General features: G+C 40.4%; 1 long non-coding RNA gene and 1 pseudogene across 2 annotated transcripts in view; one reads left to right on the top strand and one right to left on the bottom strand.

The window, feature by feature from the left end:
- Positions 1–25509, bottom strand: part of LOC147340874 (uncharacterized) — a 50046-nt gene extending 24537 nt beyond the window's left edge. The window contains exons 1-2 of the long non-coding RNA XR_015158609.1: positions 25389–25509; positions 24647–24807 (exon numbers count right to left, since the gene is read on the bottom strand). This is a non-coding gene — a long non-coding RNA (uncharacterized LOC147340874). The remainder of the gene's footprint in view (positions 1–24646; positions 24808–25388) is intronic.
- Positions 19851–20705, top strand: LOC147340875 (protein phosphatase 1 regulatory subunit 14B pseudogene; annotated as a pseudogene). Its single transcript, XR_015158607.1, has one exon. The product of XR_015158607.1 is annotated as a protein phosphatase 1 regulatory subunit 14B pseudogene (transcript).
- Positions 25510–26232: the final 723 nt, after the last annotated feature.

The raw sequence follows: 26232 nt of genomic DNA on the forward strand, positions 1-26232 counted from the left end.
AACACAACAACCCATAACCTGTGGGACACTATAAAAGCAGTGCTAAGGGGAAGGTTCATAGCAATACAGGAATACCTCAAGAAACGAGAAAAAAGTAAAATAAAAAACCTAACTCTACATCTAAAGCAACTAGAAAAGGAAGAAATGAAGAACCCCAGGGTTAGTAGAAGGAAAGAAATCTTAAAAATTAGGGCAGAAATAAATGCAAAAGAAACAAAAGAGACCATAGCGAGAATCAACAAAGCCAAAAGCTAGTTCTTTGTGAGGATAAATAAAATTGACAAACCATTAGCCAGACTCATCAAGAAACAAAGGGAGAAAAACCAAATCAATAAAATTAGAAATGAAAATGGAGAGATCACAACAGACAACACAGAAATACAAAGGATCATAAGAGACTACTATCAATTATATGCCAATAAAATGGACAACTTGGAAGAAATGGACAAATTCTTAGAAAAGTACAACTTTCCAAACTGAACCAGGAAGAAATAGAAAATCTTAACAGACTCATCACAAGCACGGAAATCGAAACTGTAATCAGAAATCTTCCAGCAAACAAAAGCCCAGGACCAGACGGCTTCACAGCTGAATTCTACCAAAAATTGAGAGAAGAGCTAACACCTATCCTACTCAACCTCTTCCAGAAAATTGCAGAGGAAGGTAAACTTCCAAATTCATTCTATGAGGCCACCATCATGCTAATATCAAAAACTGACAAAGATGCCACAAAAAAAAGAAAACTACAGGCCAATATCACTGATGAACATAGATGCAAAAATCCTTAACAAAATTCTAGCAATCAGAATCCAGCAACATATTAAAAAGATCATACATCATGACCAAGTGGGCTTTATCCCAAGGATGCAAGGGTTCTTCAATATCTGCAAATCAATCAATGTAATACACCACATTAATAAATTGAAAAATAAAAGCCATATGATTATCTCAATAGATGCAGAGAAAGCATTTGACAAAATTCAACATCCATTTATGATAAAAAAAAAAAAAACTCTCCAGAAAGCAGGAATAGAAGGAACATACTTCAACATAATAAAAGCTATATATGACAAACCCACAGCAAACATTATCCTCAATGGTAAATTGAAAGCAATTCCCTAAAGTCAGGAACAAGACAAGGGTGCCCACTTTCACCACTACTATTCAACATAGTTTTGGAAGTTTTAGCCACAGCAATCAGAGCAGAAAAAGAAATAAAAGGAATCCAAATTAGAAAAGAAGAAGTAAAACTCTCACTGTTTGCAGATGACATGATCCTCTACATAGAAAACCCTAAAGACTCCACCAGAAAATTACTAGAGCTAATCAATGAATATAGTAAAGTTGCAGGATATAAAAAGTCAACACACAGAAATCCCTTGCATTCCTATACACTAATAATGAGAAAATAGAGAAATTAAGGAAACAATTCCATTCACCATTGCAACAAAAAATAAAATACTTAGGAATATATCTATCTAAAGAAACAAAAGACCTATATATAGAAAACTATAAAACACTGGTGAAAGAAATCAAAGAGGACACTAATAGATGGAGAAATATACCTTGTTCATGGATCGGAAGAATCAATTTATTGAAAATGAGTATACTACTCAAAGCAATCTATAGATTCAATGCAATCCCTATCAAGCTACCAATGGTATTTTTCACAGAGCTAGAACAAATAACTTCACAATTTGTATGGAAATACAATAAACCTCGAATAGCCAAAGCAATCTTGAGAAAGAAGAATGGAACTGGAGGAATCAACCTGCCTGACTTCAGGCTCTACTACAAAGCCACAGTCATCAAGATAGTATGGTACTGGCACAAAGACAGAAATACAGATCAATGGAAAATAGAAAGCCCAGAGGTAAATCCACGTACCTATGGACACCTTATCTTTGACAAAGGAGGAAGAATATACAGTGGAGAAAAGACAATCTCTTTAACAAGTGGTGCTGGGAAAACTGGTCAACCACTTGTAAAAGAATGAAAGTAGAACACTTTCTAACACCATACACAAAAATAAACTCAAAATGGATTAAAGATCTAAACGTAAGACCAGAAACTATAAAACTCCTAGAGGAGAACATAGGCAAAACACTCTCCGACATACATCACAGCAGGATCCTCTATGACCCGCCTCCCAGAATATTGGAAATAAAAGCAAAAATAAACAAATGGGACCTAATTAAAATTAAAAGCTTCTGCACAACAAAGGAAACTCTAAGCAAGGTGAAAAGACAGCTTTCAGAATGGAAGAAAATAATAGCAAATGAAGCAACTGACAAAGAATTCATCTCAAAAATACACAAGCAGCTCCTGCAGCTCAACTCCAGAAAAATAAATGACCCAATCAAAAAATGGGCCAACGAACTAAACAGACATTTCTCCAAAGAAGACATACAGATGGCTAACAAACACATGAAAAGATGGTCAACATCACTCATTATCAGAGAAATGCAAATCAAAACCACAATGAGGCACCATTTCACACCAGTCAGAATGGCTGCGATCCAAAAGCCTACAAGCAATAAATGCTGGAGAGGGTGTGGAGAAAAGGGAACCTTCTTACACTGTTGGTGGGAATGCAAACTAGTACAGCCACTATGGAGAACAGTGTGGAGATTCCTTAAAAAACTGGAAATAGAACTGCCATATGACCCAGCAATCCCACTGGTGGCCATACACATTGAGGAAGCCAGGATTGAAAGAGACACGTGTACCCCAGTGTTCATCGCAGCACTGTTTATAATAGCCAGGACATGGAAGCAACCTAGATGTCCATCAGCAGATGAATGGATAAGAAAGCTGTGGTGCATATACACAATGGAATATTACTCAGCCATTAAAAAGAAGACATTTGAATCAGTTCTAATGAGGTGGATGAAACTGGAGCCTATTATACAGAGTGAAGTAAGCCAGAAAGAAAAACACCAATACAGTATACTAACGCATATATATGGAATTTAGAAAGATGGTAACGACAACCCTGTATGCGAGACAGCAAGAGACACAGATGTATAGAACAGTCTTTTGGACTCTGGGAGAAGGCAAGGGGGGGATGATTTGGGAGAATGGCATTGAAACATGTATAATATCATATGTGAAACGAATCGCCAGTCCAGGTTCAATGCATGATATAGGATGCTCGGGGCTGGTGCACTGGGATGACCCAGATGGATGGTATGGGGAGGGAGGTGGGAGGGGGGTTCAGGATGGGGAACATGTGTACACCCATGGCGGATTCATGTTGATGTATGGCAAAACCAATACAATATTGTAAAGTAATTAGCCTCCAATTAAAATAAATAAATTTATATTAAAAAAGAAATTCTCATATATTAAGGTATAGGGAAGTCATTCTCACGTATACATTAGTTAATCTGAATTTTGCGCTAACTAAAACAGCTTTTGTGGCCTTTCAAACAAACATTGTACATCTGCTTTAATTATTAAACAAAAAGATACACTGACCACAAGTAACGAATATCCCTGTTAAAAATAAAGATTCAAAGCCTCCCTTCCTGGGATGTTAATGCTGGTACTCCTTTGATGCTAAGACTCCCTTCCCAGGTGCCAAGGCCATACTGACTTGCTGAATATCTGCTGATTTGTTGTTGTTTTCTTTGTTATTCTTTGAAATCTTGAAGGAATGTATCCCTCAGTTATTTAAAGTTTTTTGTTCTGACAAGATATGAATCTGTGCCAAAACCTATGCTTCTCCAGAGCAGTTTATCAGAACAGAAACTGTCCTCTGTGCTACAGTCCTCAGTTCAGTTCAGTCGCTCAGTTGTGTCCGACTCTTTGTGATCCCATGAATCGCAGCACGCCAGGCCTCCATGTCCATCACCAACTCCCGGAGTTCACTCAGACTCACATCCATCGAGTCGGTGATGCCATCCGGCCATCCCATCCTCTGTCATCCCCTTCTCCTCCTCCCCCCACAATCCCTCCCAGCGTCAGAGTCTTTTCCAATGAGTCAACTCCACATGAGGTGGCCAAAGTACTGGAGTTTCAGCTTTAGCATCATCCCTTCCAAAGATATCCCAGGGCTGATCTCCTTCAGAATGGACTGGTTGGATCTCCTTGCAGTCCAAGGGACTCTCAAGAGTCTTCTCCAACACCACAGTTCAAAAGCATCAGTTCTTCGGTGCTCAGCCTTCTTCACATTCCAACTCTCACATCCATACATGACCACTGGAAAAACCATAGCCTTGACTAGACGGACCTTTGTTGGCAAAGTAATGTCTCTGCTTTTGAATATGCTATCTAGGTTGGTCATAACTTTTCTTCCAAGGAGTAAGCATCTTTTAATTTCATGGCTGCAGTCACCATCTGCAGTGATTTTGGACAGTCCTCAGTTTGGCTCAAAATTAAAAAAAAAAAAAAAAAACCTCGTTTCTGTTTCCATTATAGGCTGTGTATTGCTTATTTTCACCGACATTATGATGGAATTCTAGACAAGCAGCAAAAACAAGTGGTGATCAAAAAAATGAGAGATGGCTCGTTGCCTATACAAAAAGTAATGATTCACAGGATTTCTAATGTGTGGAGAAACAAGCATTTTCTTACAATGATGTTAGGAATATTTCCAGTGTTATGTAAATATAAAATATTACATTTTTCCTGTTTTATAAAGGACATTTTCAAAACGTTATAAAATATCTCAAAGATATAGGTATATATATATAGGTAAGGGTGTTAAGTATACTATTGTTTGTCACAGGAAGTATGGTCAGGGCACTAAATTTCCCCTACTTGGGTACTAGTGAAATAGTTTAGAGCATCATATGATGCAATAATCAATACTGAAAAATGAAATCTTATGGAGAAGGAAATGGCAACCCACTCCAGTATTCTTGCTCGGAGAATCCCATGGACAGAGGAGCCTAGTGGGCTATAGTCCATGAGATCACGAAGAGTCAGACACGACTGAGCAACTAACACACACACACACACACACACACACACACACACTGTTCCCAGAGATTCCAGCTTAGCCTGAGGACGAGCCGACCTATGCAAAACAGAATCAGGCACCCCTCACCCCCATCCATAGGATCTTTATGCAGCCAAGGTCAACCTAAGGGTTTCACTTTGCTTTCAAGCTTACAATAGCCTCTAGATCCTGGAGCAAACCATTACACTGTTCAACCTCAGCACCAAATCAGGTACAATGGACTTGATACAGTGTTTTTCTCATATCAAGTTCAAACCTCTGGAAATAGACTTTGGTTGCTAAAAGATAATCACAATTATACCATTGTCATTAATTTGAGAAAAGATGAAATTATTAATATTTATATACATTTAGTCTTAATAAAAAGATAAAAGAAATAATTGAGGGTAAAGAATCCATTATGTATTTGAAAAATAAAATATTTTTTCTAGTAATGTGCTCTATAGGAAAAATGAAATTTTATAAAAATATTAAAAATATATCATAGAAATATATTTATGTGAAAAGATGGCTATAAAAGTGCAAAAGAAGATTACAGAGGTTATACGTGGACTTCTTCCACTTTGGCTAAGAAGATCTTAAGCTATTTATCCAGAGGTTTCAAAGAGTAATATGTGCAATTTTATTTTTTTTTAAACAAAGAGTAATATGTTTAAATAATCTTTTACTTCCACTCACATGAAAATTTTCTTCACCATAGAAGGCTGTACTTTCCACCTGGATATCTGGGACTGTCCACTTTCCACCAAGACTTCCAGAAAGCTCTGCGCTGCTTGCCTGGGTCACAGCCCCTCCCTCCCATCTTTCTGCTTCAGGGTGTTCAAGTTGCAGTTCAGATTTCTGTCACGAGGTGGCAACAATGTACCGCCATCGTCAAAATTCCTGACAAAAAAGGGTCACCTTGGGCCAAAACAAATCAAAAACAAAAACTCCGAATTCTTTCAAAACATAGCTTTTGAACCTATGCACAAAATTATTATAATTCTGTCTGAAAACAAATGGTAAGTGTAAAGGGTTAGTCGCTCAGTCATGTTCGACTCTTTGTGAGCCCATGGACTGTGGCCCGCCAGGCATGGAATTCTCTAAGCACAGACTGTAAAAACATACTCTTTACGACTCTGATAAGAACTGCTCATGATGAAACACCAGGTGGCAGTAGCGCCTTGGCAGTGGGGCAGTGGGTGGGCAAAAGGGTAGCGGGGAGACGATGAAGCATCCGAGAGGGATCTCAACAGCTGTGTCCAGGGTCCTGGACAGAGGAATATAGGGCTGACACGGGGTGTGAGATGGACTGGGCTGTCTCTACAGAAGTGGGGTAATGGGAGGATGGTTGCCCTGCCCTCTGAGAGGGACCGCTCTACAGTGGGGATCCGCCAACCAACAAGAAAGAAAGCAATACTGAACACGATGTAGAGTCACCAGCGAATCGGACGGCTCTTAAGAGATGTGAATGTTCCAAACAGAATTGGTATCTTTGTAAACAAACTATCTGATGACATTTATTCCCTTTTGGTGTATGTACTCACTTTCCTTAAAAATGAAAAAGAAAAGTGGAGGTGGCTGTTTTCAGGTAGCAGGATCCAGGATGCTAGCTAGCTCTGAGAGTTCCAGACCCAGAGGCTCAACAAGAGGGAGGGACAGATGGAGGTGAAGATATTGGTCTAATGGTTTCTGCTAGAGTTTTATGGAACTTTTTAACCTACTGGCAGTCATCTACCTATTTCCATCATTTTCTAGGAAATCTAAAGCTGAGATTAGAAGTCCAGCTTTGCTTTGAACTGAAGATAAAGCTGCAGCTGTGAGTGTCAGTATATAGGGTGATAGAGCTGGAGGAGACCTCGAAACACACATGTGTGCACACAGAGACATTTTCAATTCTATTTTTTCCTACTTCATTTTCCATATAACTGAATAAAATAAAAGCTTTTCCAAAGTAGTAATAAATGCATGTGTACATTACTTTCCTGAATCTGTTTGCAAGTATATTCAGCTTTCAAATTTTTATTAAAAGACTCTCCCTGAATACACAGTATTTCAAGCAATGTATGAAAGTACATCTATAAAATGAAATTCTCCTGTATGTCTTAGTGGTATGACCCTACCCCCTGACCCAAAAGAGTCTATAATCATTGAATGATGCCTCCCGGCCAGATGTGTGCCTATGGTGAAGGCACCTGACACCCTGCACACACACAGAATCTCTTCCAAAATAAGACTCACATTACTCATCTTTTGCATCTTGTTTTTTCCACTCAGTATGAATTCTCAAGGTTTATATCTGCATCTTGTCTGTGGCTTAGGCATATTTTGACATGTTTATTGTTCATTTGTAATTTTATATGAATTCGCTGTTTAAATCATGGGCCAATCTTTTTGCTTGTTGCTTGTTATTAAATGGCATTGAAACATGTAAAATATGTATGAAACGAGATGCCAGTCCAGGTTCGATGCACGATACTGTATGCTTGGGGCTAGTGCACTGGGACGACCCAGAGGGATGGTATGGGGAGGGAGGAGGGAGGAGGGTTCAGGATGGGGAACACATGTATACCTGTGGTGGATTCATTTTGATATTTGGCAAAACTAATACAATTATGTAAAGTTTAAAAATAAAATAAAATTTAAAAATAAATAAATGTGTATCACAAACCAGGGATACTAACCCAGTAGCTGAGTGGTAGTTTGCAAATGCTGTCTCTCTTGTTTTCAAACAATTCTTCAGATATTCTCCACATAGAATGTGTTTTAAATCTCAATAATATTACAACTTCAAAATTATGCAGCTGACAACTCTGAAAGTACAGTGAACAACACTCTAAGTGCAAATAAGTCAGCCTTAGACTTTAGATCATGCAGAGCCCAGGAAGATTCAAGATGAAAAGTGAAAAACTGTAAAACAATTCCAGAGTTAACTATTGATCCTAAGAAAATGAAGTTGTTGCCCTGATTTATTTAAAATCCCTTAAAATGAGTATCTGATTTTAATTTTACACACACACACACACTTTTTGTGCTCAGTCACTCAGTCATGTCCAACTCTTTGCGACCCCATGGACTGTAGCCTGCCAGGCTCCTCTGTCCATGGACTCTCCAGGCAAGAATACTGGAGTGGGTTGCCATTTCCTTCTCCATCATATGTGTATAAAGAGAATGAAAGGAAAATTAGATAGTTTTCATCTCCTGCTTACTCCAGCATCTACATCACATTTCTTTATTAAATGTGAGTTAGGGACTTCCCTGGTGGTCCAGTGGTTAACAATCTACCTTGCAATGTGAGAGAAATAAATACATGTATTGTAATTGATTATACTTTTTAAAATGGAAAGTTAAAACTCAAATTCATAAAAATGATTACCTATAAGATAACAGAGGAGCAGCTCAGGATGGAAGATGATATATATTCTCATTAAAAATACAATACATAATTACTGACTCCATGTACTAAAAAGGACAAGAAACAATGACCAACCCAGTAGTAAAGAGCAACTCTACTTGCTCAGATTGAATTAGACACATTTCACACTAAAAGGAACTGGCTTTCTTTGGAGAAAAGGCTGATTTTAGGACTAAGTGGGGATTGTAGCAGATGAGTCTGAACCAAACTATCATATTAGAACACATGTTAAAGAGACAACAGCCAACCTACAGACTCATAAGCCAACCACAAGGCTCTCACTGTCCAAAAATAGAACAGTTTGAACATAAAAAATGTTAATACCTGCAATGGATTTAAACATCTAGATCATATGATGATACTCTAAAAGAAAAAAAAAAAAGAACTCAATTTTCACTTTTGGAGGATCCCACAGAAACAACTCACTATCTTGAAAATCAGAATTACTGCAAAAGATTTAAGCGTTAATTCTTCTCTTCTGTGTCAATCAGACATCAGTGTAACCTCATAGTTGATGAGGGGAAGTTTGTCTTAGAAGAATTCCAGCTAATAAATGGAAACGGAATTATAGAATTAAAACATTACCATTTGCAACCACTAATGAAATATAGATCTAGGCCATAAATTTCAAGAGGCTAAGAAAACATGAGTTAAAAGGCAGATGGGAAATGTCATATGGGTGGATCAGACTGACAACACCCCCCAAGTGATCAGTCGCAAGGACACAGGAGGAAAGACAACCAGAAATGAAGAGCCTCCTGATATAGGGCTATAGGAAGTACACCACCACATCTAAGGTACCCTTTCCACAAATTTGAATCTGAGCAAGCCTCTATATGTACACTTATTATCAATTTAAAGGAAATAGGATGAGCCAGAAGAATAAAACCAACAGCATAACAGAGACATAATCAGTATAATCCAGAATGCAGACTCCCCAGGAAAAAGATCCAGCTTGATAAGTAAATAAATAGAGATTTTAAAAAGGATATTTGGATGAAAAGAGGTCAAGATTTCAGAGAAATTACACTTAAAACCACCATGAGCTACTACCACGTATCTATAAGAACAGCAAAAAGAAGAAAGATGGAAAATATCACATTGTCTATGGTGTAGTACCTGTGATGAATATTATCTTCTAATTTTTACAGTCATCATCTTTACATTTTTGTTAAATACAGTCTATATATGCAAAAATGCCTACTGAAGCATAGTTTTCACCTAACATCACCTAACAGGGGCTGACATAGTTCAACAAATGTTTCTTTCTTCTTCCTAAGTATAATGGCTAGGAGTGTAGGTTCTGGAAACAGACGAGGCCCAAACCGTCATTCTACCACTTATAAAAATGGTATGAACTTGAGAGAACAAGATGGCAGAGGAGCAGGTGGATGTGGAGTACATCTCTCTCCATGGATACATCAGGAATACACCTTGAGACACAGAAATGCATGCAGAACACCAACTGAGAGCAGACAGGAATACCTGACCAGAAGAAAAGAATATATAGAACCACAAAAAACTTGGTAGGAAGAAGGAACTAGGGGAAAAAACAGGAGTGTTAGTAGGACTGGACCTGCCCTCGGCGGGTGGGGGAACTGAAGCAGGGGTGTGATCCCCACATCAGGGCAATTGTTTGAGTTAGAGGAGAAACTTTTAAGGCTGAGAGTGAAACAGCTGATCTGTGGCAGCCTAAATGTAATGAAAATCAGACAGTCCTTGCCGCAACCATACATACCCCGGATAGGAACGCTGGCCCCCTGGAAGGAGCAGCAGCTGGGAGCTGGAGTTTAGGGATTGTGGAGCAATCCCAGGGCGAGGGTTGATGTTGACAGTGGAAAGATGGACTGAGGGGATGTGAGGGAGGAGACCGTAGAGAAAAATGCCAGTGGATTAAAGCCAGGTGGCCATGGAAGCAAGGCGATACTGCTGTGTCACACAGGGGATGGAGCCATGACCACAGCCTCTCTCTCCCCACACGCCAGCATCAGCAGCTGAACAGTAGAGAGGCTGGCGCATCAAACACCTGACGCACTGAACTACACAGTAGGGCCCCACCCAGGATGCCCCTTTAAGTGCCTGACGCATGCATCGATCGACAGAGTAGGACCCCAGCCAGGGGGCCCCTCTATGTGCCTGACACGCTGAACAACAGAGAAGGACCCCAGGCAAAGGAGCCCTCTAAGTGACTGAATGGGCAGAGCTACAGAGAACGACTGGCCAAAGAGGCCTGATCGCCAGCTATAACAGGCTCAAGAAAGACTCTGACTGGACCATAACTCCTGTGGCAGAGGCATTCCATGTCCCTGTACACTTGGCACCACCAGGGTCTCCACAAGCCAAGCAGCTGTGCCATCTTCATGCTCAACTCTCATTGGGGCAGAGCTGCCACAGACAAAAAAAGTCTTGTGTCTATGCACACAGGGTTGCTTCAGTCGTGTTTGACTCTTTGCAACCTTGTAGACTGTGGCCTGCCAGGATTCTCTGTCAGAAAGGGGGTTCTCTAGGCAAGAATACTCGAGTGTATTGGCCAATACTGGTTACCATACCCTTCTGGAGCACTATATTCCTTGGTGCCCTAGCTGCCAACCCCCCTGAGTGCCTGGTGCTGCCAGAACCCTTGTGACCCAAGCAACCGCACCACCTCCACACCTGGCCCTCACGGGGCAAACCCAAGTCCTACAGGGCAGCCTCGGGAGCTAAACCCCAGTGAACAACCCACATGTAGAGGTGGAACTAAAACCACAATTGAAACCCAGGGGCAGTGTGGCAAAGGAAGAAGACCAAAACCTTCCCACAAGCTGTACACCTGCAGATTAAATCCACATGATCTACTAGGCAGACTCTGTGTCTGTGGCATATAAAAGGCCATTGAGAGCTCTCACAAAAGAAAACGCACTAGTTCTGATAGCTGTGGACATTGGAGGCAAGAACACACAGGGGTAGGACCAGATTAGAACCTGAGCTGCCCCCATAGCAGGTCCAGAAATCAGCACAGACTTGGAGGGCATCCTAGGGAGGTAAGGTGGACTATGACTCCCCACAAGGGAAAGGACACTGACAGCAGTGATTCAAGAGAAACATTTATTATTCTTATGTTTTGACTTGTTTTGTAGATTCTTTTGGATTCTTTTTTTCTCCCCTTTCCCCAACCCTCTGTTGTAGTGGTCGATTTTATTGGCATTAAGAAATCCAATTAAGCTTTGGAGCTTTTTTTTCTTTCTCAGTCACATTTTTTATTGTTGTCATAAACCTCTGCCTTTATATTGGGCTTTTGCAGTTTTGTGCAAAAACTCCAATTCTGTGGAGTTTTCCTCTTTTTTTTCTTTTCTCTTTTTTAAATTTAATATTTACTGTTTAAAACCTATTATTACTTTTTCTACATTTATTCCTTTGTTTGGTTTTCCTACTGTTCTTTTCCCCTTGAAGTTAATCTTTAACATATATAAATCTTTATCTACCTCTATTTAACTTTGAATATCTATTCTTTCTTTCTTACTTTCTCTCCTTTCCTCTCAACATATTTGTTAGTTTTATTTTCATTGCTTTATTGCCCAATTGACACCTTGCTTTAGTTCTCTTTTCCAGTTTGTGCTTTAATTAGTTTTGTTCTGGTAGATATAATTTTTGGTTTCCTTTATTCACCAGATCAATCTATTCTACTTTATTTTTGTTGGACTGCTTTGATTTTGCTTATGGGTATATATGTATATGTGTATATTCAGTCACACTTTCTATTGTTATAAACCTCTGCCTCTACATTGGGCTTTTGCAGTTCTGTGGAGTTTTGTTTCTTTTTTTCCTTTTTTCTTTCTTTGTCTGTTTTTCTTGTCTCTTTTCTATAATTTTAATTACTAATTTTTTAAACCTATTATATTGTTTTCTACGTTTATTCCTTTGTTTGCCTTTCCTACTGCTCTTTTCCCCTTATAATTAATTTTTAATGTATATAAATCTTCATCTACCTCTATTTAACTTTGCATAACTATTCTTTCTTTCTTATCTTTCTTTCCTTTCCTCGCAACATATTTGTTATTTTTTTTCATTGCTTTATTCCTTACTTGGCACCTTGCTTTAGTTTTATTTTCCAGTTTCTGCTTTAGTTAGTTTTGTTCTTAACTGTTAAATACAATTTTTCATTTCCTTTGTTCACCAGGTCAATCTATTATACTTTATTTTTGTTGGACTGTTTTCACTTTGTTTATGTATATATTCCATTATTTTAATTATTATTTGCCTGATTTTGACACTAGTAAAGTAATGCTCAAAATTCTCCAAGACAGGATTCAACAGCACGTGAACCGTGAACTTCCAGATGTCCAAGCTGGTTTTAGAAAAAGCAGAGGAACCAGAGATCAAATTGCCAACGTGTACTGGATTATCAGAAAAGCAAGAGAGTTCCAGAAAAACATCTATTTCTGCTTTATTGACTATGCCAAAGCTTTTGACTGTGTGGATCACCACAAACTGTGGAAAATTATTAAAGAGATGGGAGTACCAGACCACCTGACCTGCCTCTTAAGAAATCAGTACGCAGGTCAGGAAGCAACAGTTACAAATGGACATGGAACAACAGACTGGTTCCAAATAGGGAAAGGAGTATGTCGAGGCTGTATATTGTCACCCAACTTATTTAACTTATATGCAGAGTACATCATGAGAAATGCTGGGCTGTATGAAACAAAAGCTGGAATCAGGATTACTGGGAGAAATATCAATAACCTCAGATATGCAGATGACACCACCCTTATGGCAGAAAGTGAAGAAGAACTAAGAGCCTCTTGATGAAAGTGAAAGAGGAGAGTTAAAAAGCTGTCTTGAAGCTCAATTTTCAGAAAACTAAGATCATGGCATCTGGTCCCATCACCTCATGGGAAATAGATAGGGAAACAGTGACAGACTATTTTGGGGAGCTCCAAAATAACTGCAGATGGTGACTGCAGCCATGAAATTAAAAGACACTCCTTGGAAGAAAAGTTATGAGCAACCTAGATAGCATATTAAAAAGCAGAGACAATATTTTGCCAACAAAGGTCCATCTAGTCAAGGCTGTTGTTTTCCAGTAGTCATGTATGGATGTGAGAGTTGGACTATAAAGAAAGCTGAGCGCCGAAGAATTGATGCTTTTGAACTGTGGTGTTGGAGAAGACTCTTGAGAGCCCCTTGGACTGCAAGGAGATCCAACCAGTCCATCCTAAAGGCAATCGGTCCCGAATATTCATTGGAAGGACTGATGCTGAAGCTGAAACTCCAATACTTTGGCCACCTGATGCGAAGAACTGACTCACTGGAAAATATCCTAATGCTGAGAAAGATTGAAGGTGGGAGGAGAAGGGGACGACAGAGGATGAGATGGTTAGATGGCATCACTAACTCAATGGACATGAGTTTGAGTAACTCCGGGAGTTGGTGATGGACAGGGAGGCCTGGCGTGCTACAGTCCATGGGGTCACAGAGACTCAGATATGACTGAGCGACTGAACTGAATTGCCTGATTTTGTAACTGCCATTTGTCTGGGGTTCATCTTTGGATTCTCGTTTTCTGGATATTTGTTTTAATTGCACTTAATGCCATAACAAACCATGTCTGGAATCTTCATTCCTGACCAGATATCAAGTCCTGAGCCTTTGTAGTAGGAGCACTGACTCCAGGACCCTAGACTACCAGAGAACTAACCATAGGGAGTATCAGATAGTGAGAACTCACACAACGAAAACCACTTGAATACAAGACCCAGCATCCCCAGCCACCAGTAGCACCCTGGGCAGGACACCTCATCTAAACAACAAACAAAACAACAATACAAACCCAGTCATCAGCAGACAGGATTACCGCCTCACTCTGTCTTGCCCATCAGAGGAAAAACAAACAAACAAATAAAAGCTCAGCAGAAATCTCACTCTATAGGAAGCTCACACACACCACTGGACCAACCTTAGCAGGGCAGAAACCAAAAGGAAGAAAGAATTCAAACTTCTTCCAGGAAAGAATTCAACTTCCCTTGAAGCCTGGGAAAAGGAGACCTCAAACACAGTAAGTTTAAAAAAAATAATGAAAAGGCAGAGAAATACTGCACAAATAAAGGAACAAACTAGAAACACAGAAGTCCAAATAAATGAAGAGGAAATAGGCAAACTACCTGAAAAACAATCCAGAATAATGATAGTAAAGATAATCCAAAATCTTGAAAACAAAGTGGAGAAAATGCAAGAATCAATTAACAAAGACCTAGAAGAATTAAAGAATAAACATACAGAGACAAACAGCACAATTACTGAAATTAAAAATGCTCCAGAAGGAATCAATAGCAGAATATCTGAAGCAAAAGAATGAATCAGTGAGCTGGAAGATAAAATGTTGGAAATAACTTCTGAAGAGCAGAATAAAGTAAAGAGAATGAAAAGAACTGTGGACAGTCTCAGAGACCTCTAGGACAATATCAAACGCACTGACATTCGAACTATAAGGGTCCCAGAAGAAGAAGAGAAAAAGAAAGAGTGTGAGAAAATTTTTGAAGAGATTATAGTTGAAAATTTCCCAACATGGAAAAGGAAATAGTCAACGAAATCCAAGAGGCACAAAGAGTCCCATATAGAATAAACCCAAGGAGAAACATGCCAAGACACATATTAATCAAACTAACAAAGACTAAACACAAAGAAAGAATATTAAAAGCAGCAAGGGAAAAGCAACAAGTAACATACAAGGGAAATCCCATATGCTTAACAGCTGATCTTTCAGCAGAAACTCCGCAGCCCAGAAGGGAATGGCAGAATATATTTAAACTAGTGAAAGGGAAAAATCAACAACCAAGATTACTGTACCTGGCAAGGATCTCATTCAAAATTGATGGAGAAATAAAAAGCTTCTCAGACAAGCAAAAGTTAGGAGAATTCAGTACCATGAAACCAGTTTTACAATAAATGTTAAAGGGACTTACATAGTCAAGAAATACAAGAGAAGAAAATAGATCTACAAAACCAACCCCAGACAATTAAGAAAATGGCAATAGGAACATATATATCAATAATTACTTTAAATGTAAATGAATTAAATGCTCCAACAAAAAGACACAGACTGGCTGAATGGATACAAAAACAAGACCTATATATATGCTGTCTACAAGAAACCTACTTCAGACCTGAAGACACATATGGATTGAAAGTGAGAGGGTGGAAAAATATATTCCATGCAAATGGGAAGCAAAAGAAAGCTGGAGTAGCAATCCTCATATCAGACAAAATAGACCTTAAAATAAAGAAGATTACAAGAGATAAGGAAGGACTACATAATGATCAAGGGATCAATCCAAGAGGAAGACATAACAATTGTAAATAGCTATGCACCCAACATAGGAGCACCTCAAAACATAAGACAAACAATAACAGATATAAAAGGAGAAATTGACAGTAACACAATAATAATAGGAGACTTTAACACCCCACTCACACCAGTGGACAGATCATCAAAACAGAAAATTAATAAGGAAACACAAGGCTTAAATGATACATTAGAGGAGATGGATATCATTGGTATCTTCAGGACATTCCATCCAAATGCAGAAGAATACACCTTCTTTTCAAGTGAACATGGAACATTCTCCAGGATAGACCACATCTTGGGTTACAAATCAAACCTCAGTAAATTTAAGAAAATTGAAATTGTATCAAGCATCTTCTCCAACCACAATGCTATGAGACTAGATATCAATTACAAGAAAAAAAGTGTAAGAAACACAAAAACATGGAGATTAAAGAACACATTTCTAAGTAAACAACAGGTTACTGAAGAACTCAAAAGGGAAATTAAAAACTTTTTAGAAACAAATGACGATGAAAACACAACAACTCAAAACCTATGGGATGCAGCAAAAGCAGTTCTAAGAGGGAACTTTATAGCAATACAATCCTACCTCAGGAAAGAAGAAAAACATCAAATAGACAACCTAACTTTACACCTGCTGCTGCTGCTGCTGTTGCTAAGTCGCTTTAGTCATGTCTGACTCTGTGCAACCCCATAGGTGGCAGCCCACCAGGCTCTCCCATTCCTGGGATTCTCCAGGCAAGAACACTGGAGTGGGTTGCCATTTCTGTCTCCAATGCATCAAAGTGAAAAGTAAAAATGAAGTCGCTCAGTTGTGTCTGACTCTTAGCGACCCCATGGACTGCAGCCTACCAGGCTCATTCGTCCATGGGATTTTCCAGGCAAGAGTACTGGAGTGGGTTGCCATTGCCTTCTCCAGACCTAAACAGACATTTCTCCAAAGAAGACATACAGATGGGTAACAAACACATGAAAAGATGCTCAACATCGCTCATTATTAGAGAAACACAAATCAAAACTACAATGAGATATCACCTCACACCAGTCAGAATGGCCATCATCAAAAAGTCTACAAACAATAAGTGCTGGAGAGGGTGTGGAGAAAAGGGAACTCTCTTGCACTATTGGTGGGAATGTAAATTGATACAGCCACTATGGAAGACGGTATCGAGATTCCTTAAAAAGCTAGGAATAAAACCATCATATGACCCAGCAATCCCATTCTGAGGCATATACACTGAGGAAACTACAATTAAAAGAGACACATGTATCCCATTGTTAATGGCAGCACTATTTACAATAGCTAGAACGAGGAAGCAACCTACATGTCTATCGACAGATGAATGGATAAGGAAGTTGTGGTACATATACACAATGGAATATTACTCAGCCATAAAAAGGAACACATTTGACTCAGTTCTAATGAGGTGGATGAATCTAGAACCGATTTTACAGAGTGAAGTGAGTCAGAAAGAGATAAACATCATATTCTAATGCATACACACAGAATCTAGAAAAATGGTACTGGAGAATTTATTTACAGGGCAACAATGGAGAAACAGACATAGAGAATAGACTTATGGACATGGGGAGAGGGGAGGAGAGGGTGAGATATATAGAAAGAGTAACATGGAAACTTACATTACCATATGTAAAATAGATAGCCAACAGGAATTTTCTGTATAGCTCAGGAAACTCAAACAGGGGCTCTTGGTCAACCTAGAGGGGTGGGATGGGGTAGGAGATTGGAGGGAGGTTCAAGAGGGAGGGGATATTTGTATACCTATGGCTGATTCATGTTGAGGTTTGACAGAAAACAGCAAAATTCTGTAAAGCAATTATCCTTCAATAAAAAATAAATAAATTTTAAAAATGGTATGAATTTGAACACTTTTACTTTACCTCATTGCCACTCAACTGCCTCATCTGCAAAAAAGCAATTATAAAGAACTGACATAAAAAAAAAAGAACTGACATAGAAGAAAGCTCAAAGAAAAAATGTTGCCTTGTGTTTTGATTTCTACAAGGATAAACGGTGAGGAATTACATAATTTTAAAAATTCTACTGCAGAGACCTTGGCATAGCTGGCCCTCTCTGAACTGTGAGAGGATGAAAGAACCTCTCTGGGCCTCAGTATCCTTCTCTAAGGAGAACAACTGTCCTTACATCATGAATTGTTGTTTTGATAATTAATTGAATTAATACATGCAAATACTTGGAATGGTATGAGGCACACAATATCAGCTCAATAAATGGTAGAATTTTCATAAGGACATGCAAATTGTGATAAAGTTTCCATTTGTCTTTAATAAAGCTTGTCATTTGGACTCAAATATCATGTCCTAAGAAAGAGCTTCACTGACAACTGTGTCTACAACAATCCCTGTCCTTGTAATTTTCTACTAATGGATTCTATTTTGTTGCAAGCATTTATTCCCATATAAAATGGTCCTGCTTATTGATTTGTTTCCCTGCTTATTGCCAGTTTCTAAAACTAGAGTAAAAGTTCTAGGCATATTTCCCTTTCTTATTCACTGGGTTGCATCCCCAGGAACTAGTTCAGTGAGTGTGATGGGTTGAAATGTCATCCCCCCAAAATATGTTGAAGTCTTAATTCCCAGTGTCTCCTAACATAACCTCACTTAGAACTATGGCTGTTGCAGATGTAGTTAGGTAAGATGAGGTCATACTAGAATAGCATGGTCCCTGAAACAGTGTGACTGGTGTCTTTATAAGATAGCCAGGACATGGAAGCAACCTAGATGTCCATCAGCAGATGAATGGATAAGAAAGTTATGGTACATATACACAATGGAGTATTACTCAGCCATTAAAAAGAAGACATTTGAATCAGTTCTAATGAGGTGGATGAAACTGGAGCCTATTATACAGAGTGAAGTAAGCCAGAAAGGAAAACACCAATACAGTATACTAACGCATATAGAGGGAATTTAGAAAGATGGTAACAATAACCCTGTATACGAGACAGCAAAAGAGACACTGATGTATAGAACAGTCTTTTGGACTCTGTGGGAGAGGGAGAGGGTGGGATGATTTGGGAGAATGGCATTGAAACATGTATAATATCATATATGAAACAAGTCCCCAGTCCAGGTTCGATGCACAATACTGGATGCTTGGGGCTGGTACACTGGGATGACCCAGAGGGATGGTATGGGGAGGGAGGAGGGTTCAAGATGGGGAACACATGTATACCTGTGGCGGATTCATTTTGATATATGGCAAAACCAATACAATATTGTAAAGTTAAAAAATTAAATTAAATTAAAAAAAAAAAGATAGCGGCATGAAGACAGAAGAACAGGGATAACATCACGTGATGATGCAAGCAGAGGTTGGAGTTATACAGCGCCAAGCCAAGAAATGCAAAGACTGCCACCAGAAGCTAGGAAGAAGCTCAGACAGATTCCCCAACGGGTTTCAGAGGGCTCAAGGCCCTTTTAACACATTGATTTTAGGCTTCTCGCCTCCAGAACTGTGAGACGATACATTTCTATTGTTTAAGCCACCCAGCTTGTAGTACTTTGTCATGGCAGCCTTGGGAAACTACTGCAGTCCCTGCCATATAAAATGCTGAATAAGTATTACTGAAAAGAAGGAATTGTTCCCTTTTTTACCTTGTTGTTGTTCAGTCGCTCAGTCGTGTCCGACTCTTTGTGACCCCATGGACTGCAGCACACCAGGTTTCCTTGTCCTTCACTATCTCTAGAGTTTGCTCAAATTCATGTCCGTTGAGTCGATGATGCCATCCAACCTTTTTCATCCTCTGTCGCCTCCTTCTCCTCCTGACCTCAGTCTTTCCCAGCATCAGGGTCTTTTCCAATGAATCAGCTCTTTGCATCAGGTGGCCAGAGTACTGGAGCTTCAACTTCAGCATCAGTCTTTCCAATAAATATTCAGGGTTACTTTCCTTTAGGATTGACTGGTTTGATCTCTTTGCTGTCCAAGGGACTCTCAAGAGTCTTATCCGGTACCACAGTTCGAAAGCATCAATTCTTCAGCGCTCAGCCGTCTCACATCCGTACATGACTATCGGAAAAACCATAGCTTTAAATATATGGACCTTTGCGCCGCGGGGGACAAAGGGCGGGTGGATCAGTGGGGAGGGGGCAGGGCGCGGCCAGGCCAGGCTCGGGGGCTCCGCATGCTGCAGCTGCCCCCGGGCTCCCCCGCTGCCGCCCTCGCCGCGGAGCCACGCGGAGCCGAGCTCACGAGCTAACCAGCGGCCTGGAGCCAGCGGGAGGCAGCGGCACAGGGAGGGGCCCGACGCACGCACGTGGCCCCGGCAGCCGCTGTGGCGGACAGCGGCCCCGGCCCCCGAACCGGGGAGTGGCGGCCCAGGGCCCCGCGTCTACTTTCAGAGCCCCCCTGGGGCTGCAGGCGAGGGCCCGGGCGGCTCGGACAACAAGGACCCAGTGAGGCCCCAAGGGAAGGTCACGGTCAAGTACTACCGCAAGGAGCTACGGAAGCGCCTCATCCTGGAGGAGTGGGTCCTGGAGCAGCTCACTCACCTCTACGACTGCCAGGAAGAGGAGATCCCAGAGCTGGAAATCGACGGGGATGAACTCCCGGTCACAGAGAGCGATAATACCCGGGCTGCCAGGGTCAAGGAGCTGCTGGTTGACTGTTACAAACCCACTGAGGCCTTCATCTCTGACCTGCTGGACAAGATCCGGGGCATGCAGAAGCTGAGCACACCCCAGAAGAAGTAAGGGTCCTCGACCCAGCTGAGCGGTGGCTCCACAGGACAATCGCTGCCCCCCCCCGACCTCATAGCAACAGCAATACCAGGGAGCCCTGCGGTCAGGCCTGGTGCCACGACGAGCAGGGCTCCCCGTGCCCCTGCCCCAGGGGCCTCTTCCCTGCCCCCTCCATTTTCCATTTTTGGGGTTTTTTATTATTATTAAACTGATGGGACTTTTTGTGTTTTTATATTGACTGCGGCGCGGGCCCTTTAATAAAGCTAGGATACGCCTTTGGTGCAGTTAAAAAAAATAAATACATGGACCTTTGTCAGACTTTTCTACCTACTGGGATCAAATGCAGATATTTAAATTTGAGTTGTAGGAGGGAGAAGTTGACACCAAAATTATACATTAAAGGATTAAAAATTTAAAAAAAATTGTAAAACCACCTTCTTGCAAAGCCACAGCAGTGCTTTTCCAACTTGGATGATATCACAACCAACAGGAGAAAGTATTCAACACATACACACCCTCCCAATCCACCTCCCTATTTTAGATACAGCAGAATCTAAAATCACCAAGGTGAGCCCAGAAATCAGCTGTTTCAACAGGCACCCCGGGCAGTTTTGATGAAGTTGTCTATGGACCACCCTTGGAAAAATCCTGACCTACACAACTGATATTAGTGTACTATTAATTTAACATCTGCCATACAGAGGTCTCTCATAGCTGATGTGTCTCTGTTAATGGAATTACTCAAAAATACACTGGTCCTTCCTTCCCACCTGCAACCACAGATTGCTTTCTCACATGGGTTCACAATTAAGCTCCTTTGGATTTTTTTCTTCTTCTTTTTGGCCATGCTGCCACGTGGCTCATGAGATCTTAGTTCCCTGACCAGGGACTGAACGTAGGCCCTTAGCAGTGAAAGTTTGGAGTTCTAACCCCTGGATTGCCAGGGAATTCCTTCCTTTGGACTTTTTCTCCATCATCAGCTTCTCATGACTCACCAGCAGACAACCTCCAGATTCCAACTAAAAGTCTTTCCTCAGTTTCCAGTCTTTCAGCTTCCCCCATCAGACTCCACAAACTAATAAGTCACTTCCTTAAAATAAATCTCTCTATATATACATCCCATTCTCTTTGAGAACTCTAATATAGGTATTAAAACTCAAGTATCTTTTCCATCCTAGAGTAACCTGTGCTTTAAACCACAAAGATTTCCCAGAAATAGTCAGCTACAGACACACGTGGTGAAAATATAATACCTGGAAATTATAATAAAAATATTCCCATGACAATATCATCAAAAAGTATGAACTACATAGAGATAATTTATATTGTACATCTGCATCCACAAATGTGCAAGGCCTAAACTCTGAACACTGTAAAACACTGCTGAGAAAAATTAAAGCAGGCCTAAATAAATGAAGGGGTATATCATCCTCCATGGTCAGAGGACTCAGTATTGTGAAGATGTCTATTCTTCCCAAACTGAGATTCCTTCAATCCCAATAAAAACCCAAATGTTCTTTTTTTAAAAAATAAATTGATGAGATTATTCTAAAAGTCATTGAAAATGCAAAGGCCTTAGTCTACAATGGAGAAGAAAATGGCAATCCACTCCAGTACTATTGCCTGGTAGATCCCATGGACAGAGGAGCCTGGTAGGCTACAGCCCATGGGGTCACAAAGAGCCGGACATGACTGAGCGACTTCACTTTCACTTTCACTTTAGTCTACAAAAAGCAACTGTGAAAAGAAGGAAAATGTTGGCGGATAAGCACTTTCTTATTTCAAAACTCATAAATCTATAGTAATCAAGGCACTGTGGTAGTGGGATGAAGGTAGGAATGTATATCAAAGGAACAAAATTAAAATTCCAGAAATAGACCCACACATATATGGGCAACTGATTTTCAACAAAGCTGCAAAGGCAATTCAGTGGAAAAAGGAGTCTATTCAACAAATGGAACTTGACAAGTGGATAGCAATATGCACAAATATAGACTGTGATCGATGGGGCTTCCCAGGTGGCACTAGTGGTGAAGAATCCACGTGCCAATGCAGGAGATGCAAGGGATGCAGGTTCGATCCCTGGGTAGAGAAGATTCCTTGAAGGAGGAAATGGCATCCAACTCCAGTATTCTTGCCTGGGAAATCCCACAGGCAGAAAAGCCTAGCAAGCTATGGTCCACTGGGGTCGCAGGACACAACTGAGCATCTGAGTGTGAACTTTGATCTATATAATGCACTACATACAAAAGGTAACTCAAAAAGAATCCCTGATGTGAACATAAAAGCTAAAACTATTCTAAAACTCTAGAAAAATACAGTAGAAAATTCTTGTGACCTTAGGTTTGGTAAAGATTTCTTAGATATGACATCAAAAGCAAAATCAAACCATAAATGAACAAATTGATGCACTGAATTTCCACAAAATTAAAACTTATGTTCTTCTAAGAACACTGTTGAGAGAATAAAAAGACAAGCCATTGAATGAATGAGAGAAAATATTTGTGATTTGCAGATTTGTTATCCAGAATTAAAAATCTCACAAAGACACTTCAATAAATAAGTGAACAAAAGATTTGAACAGATACTTCACCTAAGATATACACCTGTCAAACAAGCACATGAAAAGTTGCTCATCATCATCAGTCATTAGGAAAATACAAATGAAAACTTATGAGAAATCACTACACCCCTATGCTGCTGCTGCTGCTGCTGCTGCTGCTAAGTCGATTCAGTTGTGTCCGACTCTGTGCGACCCCATAGACGGCAGCCCACCAGGCTCTCCCGTTCCTGGGATTCTCCAGGCAAGAACACTGAAGTGGGTTGCCATTTCCTTCTCCAATGCCTGAAAGTGAAAAGTGAAAGTGAAGTCGCTCAGTCGTGTCCAACTCTTAGTGACCCCATGGACTGCAGCCCACCAGGCTCCTCCGTCCATGGGATTTTCCAGGCAAGAGTACTGGAGTGGGGTGCCGTTGCCTACTCCGAACCATTGTGCTTGTAAGTACTTACATAGAAAGAGAAAATATATGTCCCAGGAAAGAATTATATATACAAATGTTCATAGAAGGTTTATTTCCAAAAGCCCCAAATTGGAAACAACCCAAATATCCATTAACAGGTGAATGGACAGAATAAATTGTTATATATCCAAATAATGGGATAGTTCCACATTACAGGAAACAAAAGCTAATCTATAGTGACAAAAGTCAGTGGATACCTATGAATGAGGTAGGTTGAAGTAGAGAAAGAGGCAGAGGAGAGCTTAGTGGGCATATTACCAAGGAGCACAAGGAAGCCTATTGAGATGATAGATATGTTCATTATCTTGACTGTAGTATTAGATTCACAGGTGCATACATATATCAAAACAGAGCATATATTTTAAATATCCACAGTATTATTGTACGTTGACCTTACCTCAATAAAACATTTGAAATATATTTATATATTCATAATTCTCTGATGCAATTAATCAGGTGAAAAATTCCTACAATTGTGCTCTTGTGGTATTAACACATCCACATTATATCTTATCAAATGGGGTATGCTCCATATAAACAAAATAATCATATGCAATAAAATATACCCAAATATTTAGGGTAAGTTGATGTTCATTTCTTTCTGAAGTATAGAAATAAAAATATTACATCCCAGGGAAATCATATTGATATTTAGCAGAATTGGTTATTTCAGGGAATGTGGCTGAGTATTATTATGTTAGGACAAACTCTAAAGCAAAACTGCTTACTTTTAAGTAATAAATTCTATGGCTGACATTCTAAACCAGCACTTGGAAGTTGTCTGTTTTTCTAAAAACATGTCATTATAAAAGGGAATAAAACCTATTTGCAACAGGGAACAATCTACATTACAATGTCAAATTGTCAGGAAGATCTAACAACTGCATATTTGCATACCCATCTGAGATACACAAGGGAATCACTGAATATTATTATTTATATGGTATGTTTATTTATTTAATTTAACTATATTTATTACAAATGAATGTTAAAGATAAACTGCCTTCCCAATTGGACAATCCATTGCTTCTTATCACAAAGAAAAAGTCTTCTCTCAGATGGGCCTCAAGAGTTACTAAAAAGCATGTAGCAGCTGATGGAATGAAATCCCACCTGCCAAACTCATTTCCATGATGAGATCAAAGTAGCTACTTTTAGTCTAGTTTGTGAACCTTACAGAGATAGCCCACAACGTGCTTTTATCAGATCTATGAACTCACTTGAGTCAGGCGTCATATCCAACTGAAGATGTGAATTGCTGGGGTCTCCTGAGGACCACTGCCCTTGAACCTGGAGTAGAAGCTCTATCAGTCAACAGGACACTGATCCTCAGAAGCTGTCTCCTTCAGACACCTGATGAGAAAGGCTACTGGCATGAGGGCTGCACAGGGAGAGACACATCCAGCAATCACCACGGTTTATCAGTGTAACTGTGCCCCACAACCATGCTAGTCACTGGGTAGTTACAATGCCACTGAAACAACTGGATAGTAACAACCAGATGTTACAATGAGCTTCCCACCGTGGCCTTTCTCTTCTCCTTTTCGCATCTATCCCTTAACAACAAAGTTGACAAGGAGTAAGAAGTGGCCTGGATTCATACAGACATTCATGATCCCGCAATAACCACAGGGCCATCAGCTTACTCATGTGTTAGAATTGAATGGTCTCAGAGATCCTGTGGGGAAAGCATTCTTACCCCCATTTTACAGAAGGGAAAGTTGAGGCTCAGAGAGAGTCGCTATCTGTCTCACTTCCTGAGCTCCTGCATTTAGGAGGAAAGTGGCTCCAGGACACCCCTGGCGCAGCACACCGCACTCACTGGGGCCGGGCGGGACCCCAATGCTTTACCTACGAGACAGCGGGGCACCGAGACCCAAAGCGGGAAAGCAGCCACTTGAGTGTGGATAACTTTGTCTCCCCACGCCCCAGGGGGGTCCAGCGCCCACGGCAGGAACTCACTCTCCCAACTCAGTTCCAAACACCTAAGGCCGAAACCTGCTCTCCTCTCCAGGCGCTTCTGTCTCCATTAAAAAGTCTTCAAGGTCGCCTCGTTGACGTCACGTTTCTATAGCAACCGCCAGGAGCAGGCAGATCCTCCACCACCTTAAGCACCAATACCTTCCCACCCTCCTGCACCCCCTTGTCTTTAGCTTAAAGTAAAACACCTCATTTCTTCAGGCTGAAACTGAGAAAACATACTTATTAGAGCCACTAGACTGGGACCCCAGCAACTAGCAAAAATCTTCTGTCCAGTTTGGTGCGACAAATTACGTACTTGTGGTCAGGAATTGCATTTGCCTTAAGGAGACAGTAGGGGGCTTCCCTGGTGGCTCAGCGGTAAAAGAATCTGCCTGCAATGTAGGGGAAGGGTGGAGGGTTTTGATCCTGGGTCAGGAAGATCCCCTGGAGAAGGAAACCCACTCCAGTATTCTAACCTGGGAAATCCCATGGACAGAGGAGCCTGGCAGGCTACAGACAGTGGGATCTCAAGAGTCAGACACGACTTAGCCACTAAACCACCACCGGGGACGTATTATTAGAACGTGGAGACCCAGAGAAATATCCTAAGGTTCTGGGGAGATGAGTTAGCCCTCCCTCTGAGGGTAAACATACGCTATCACAGTCCATACTAAGCAGTTAGCCATCTGCAAAGAAATAAACTGTCTGATCACATGACTGAATGATCTAGATACATACAGAAAAATGTCAATGAAGAAATCTCAGAGTCATTTCAGGGAGGCAAACCTAAAACACTTAATAGGCAGAAAACTAAGCCATTTAAACCATACATTGGTTTTTCCTA

The sequence above is a fragment of the Bos grunniens genome, chromosome X (genome assembly GCF_055505025.1).
Source record: "Bos grunniens cultivar Pamir isolate PY7600 chromosome X, Bosgru_T2T1.0, whole genome shotgun sequence".
In the NCBI taxonomy this organism is placed as follows: domain Eukaryota; kingdom Metazoa; phylum Chordata; class Mammalia; order Artiodactyla; family Bovidae; genus Bos; species Bos grunniens.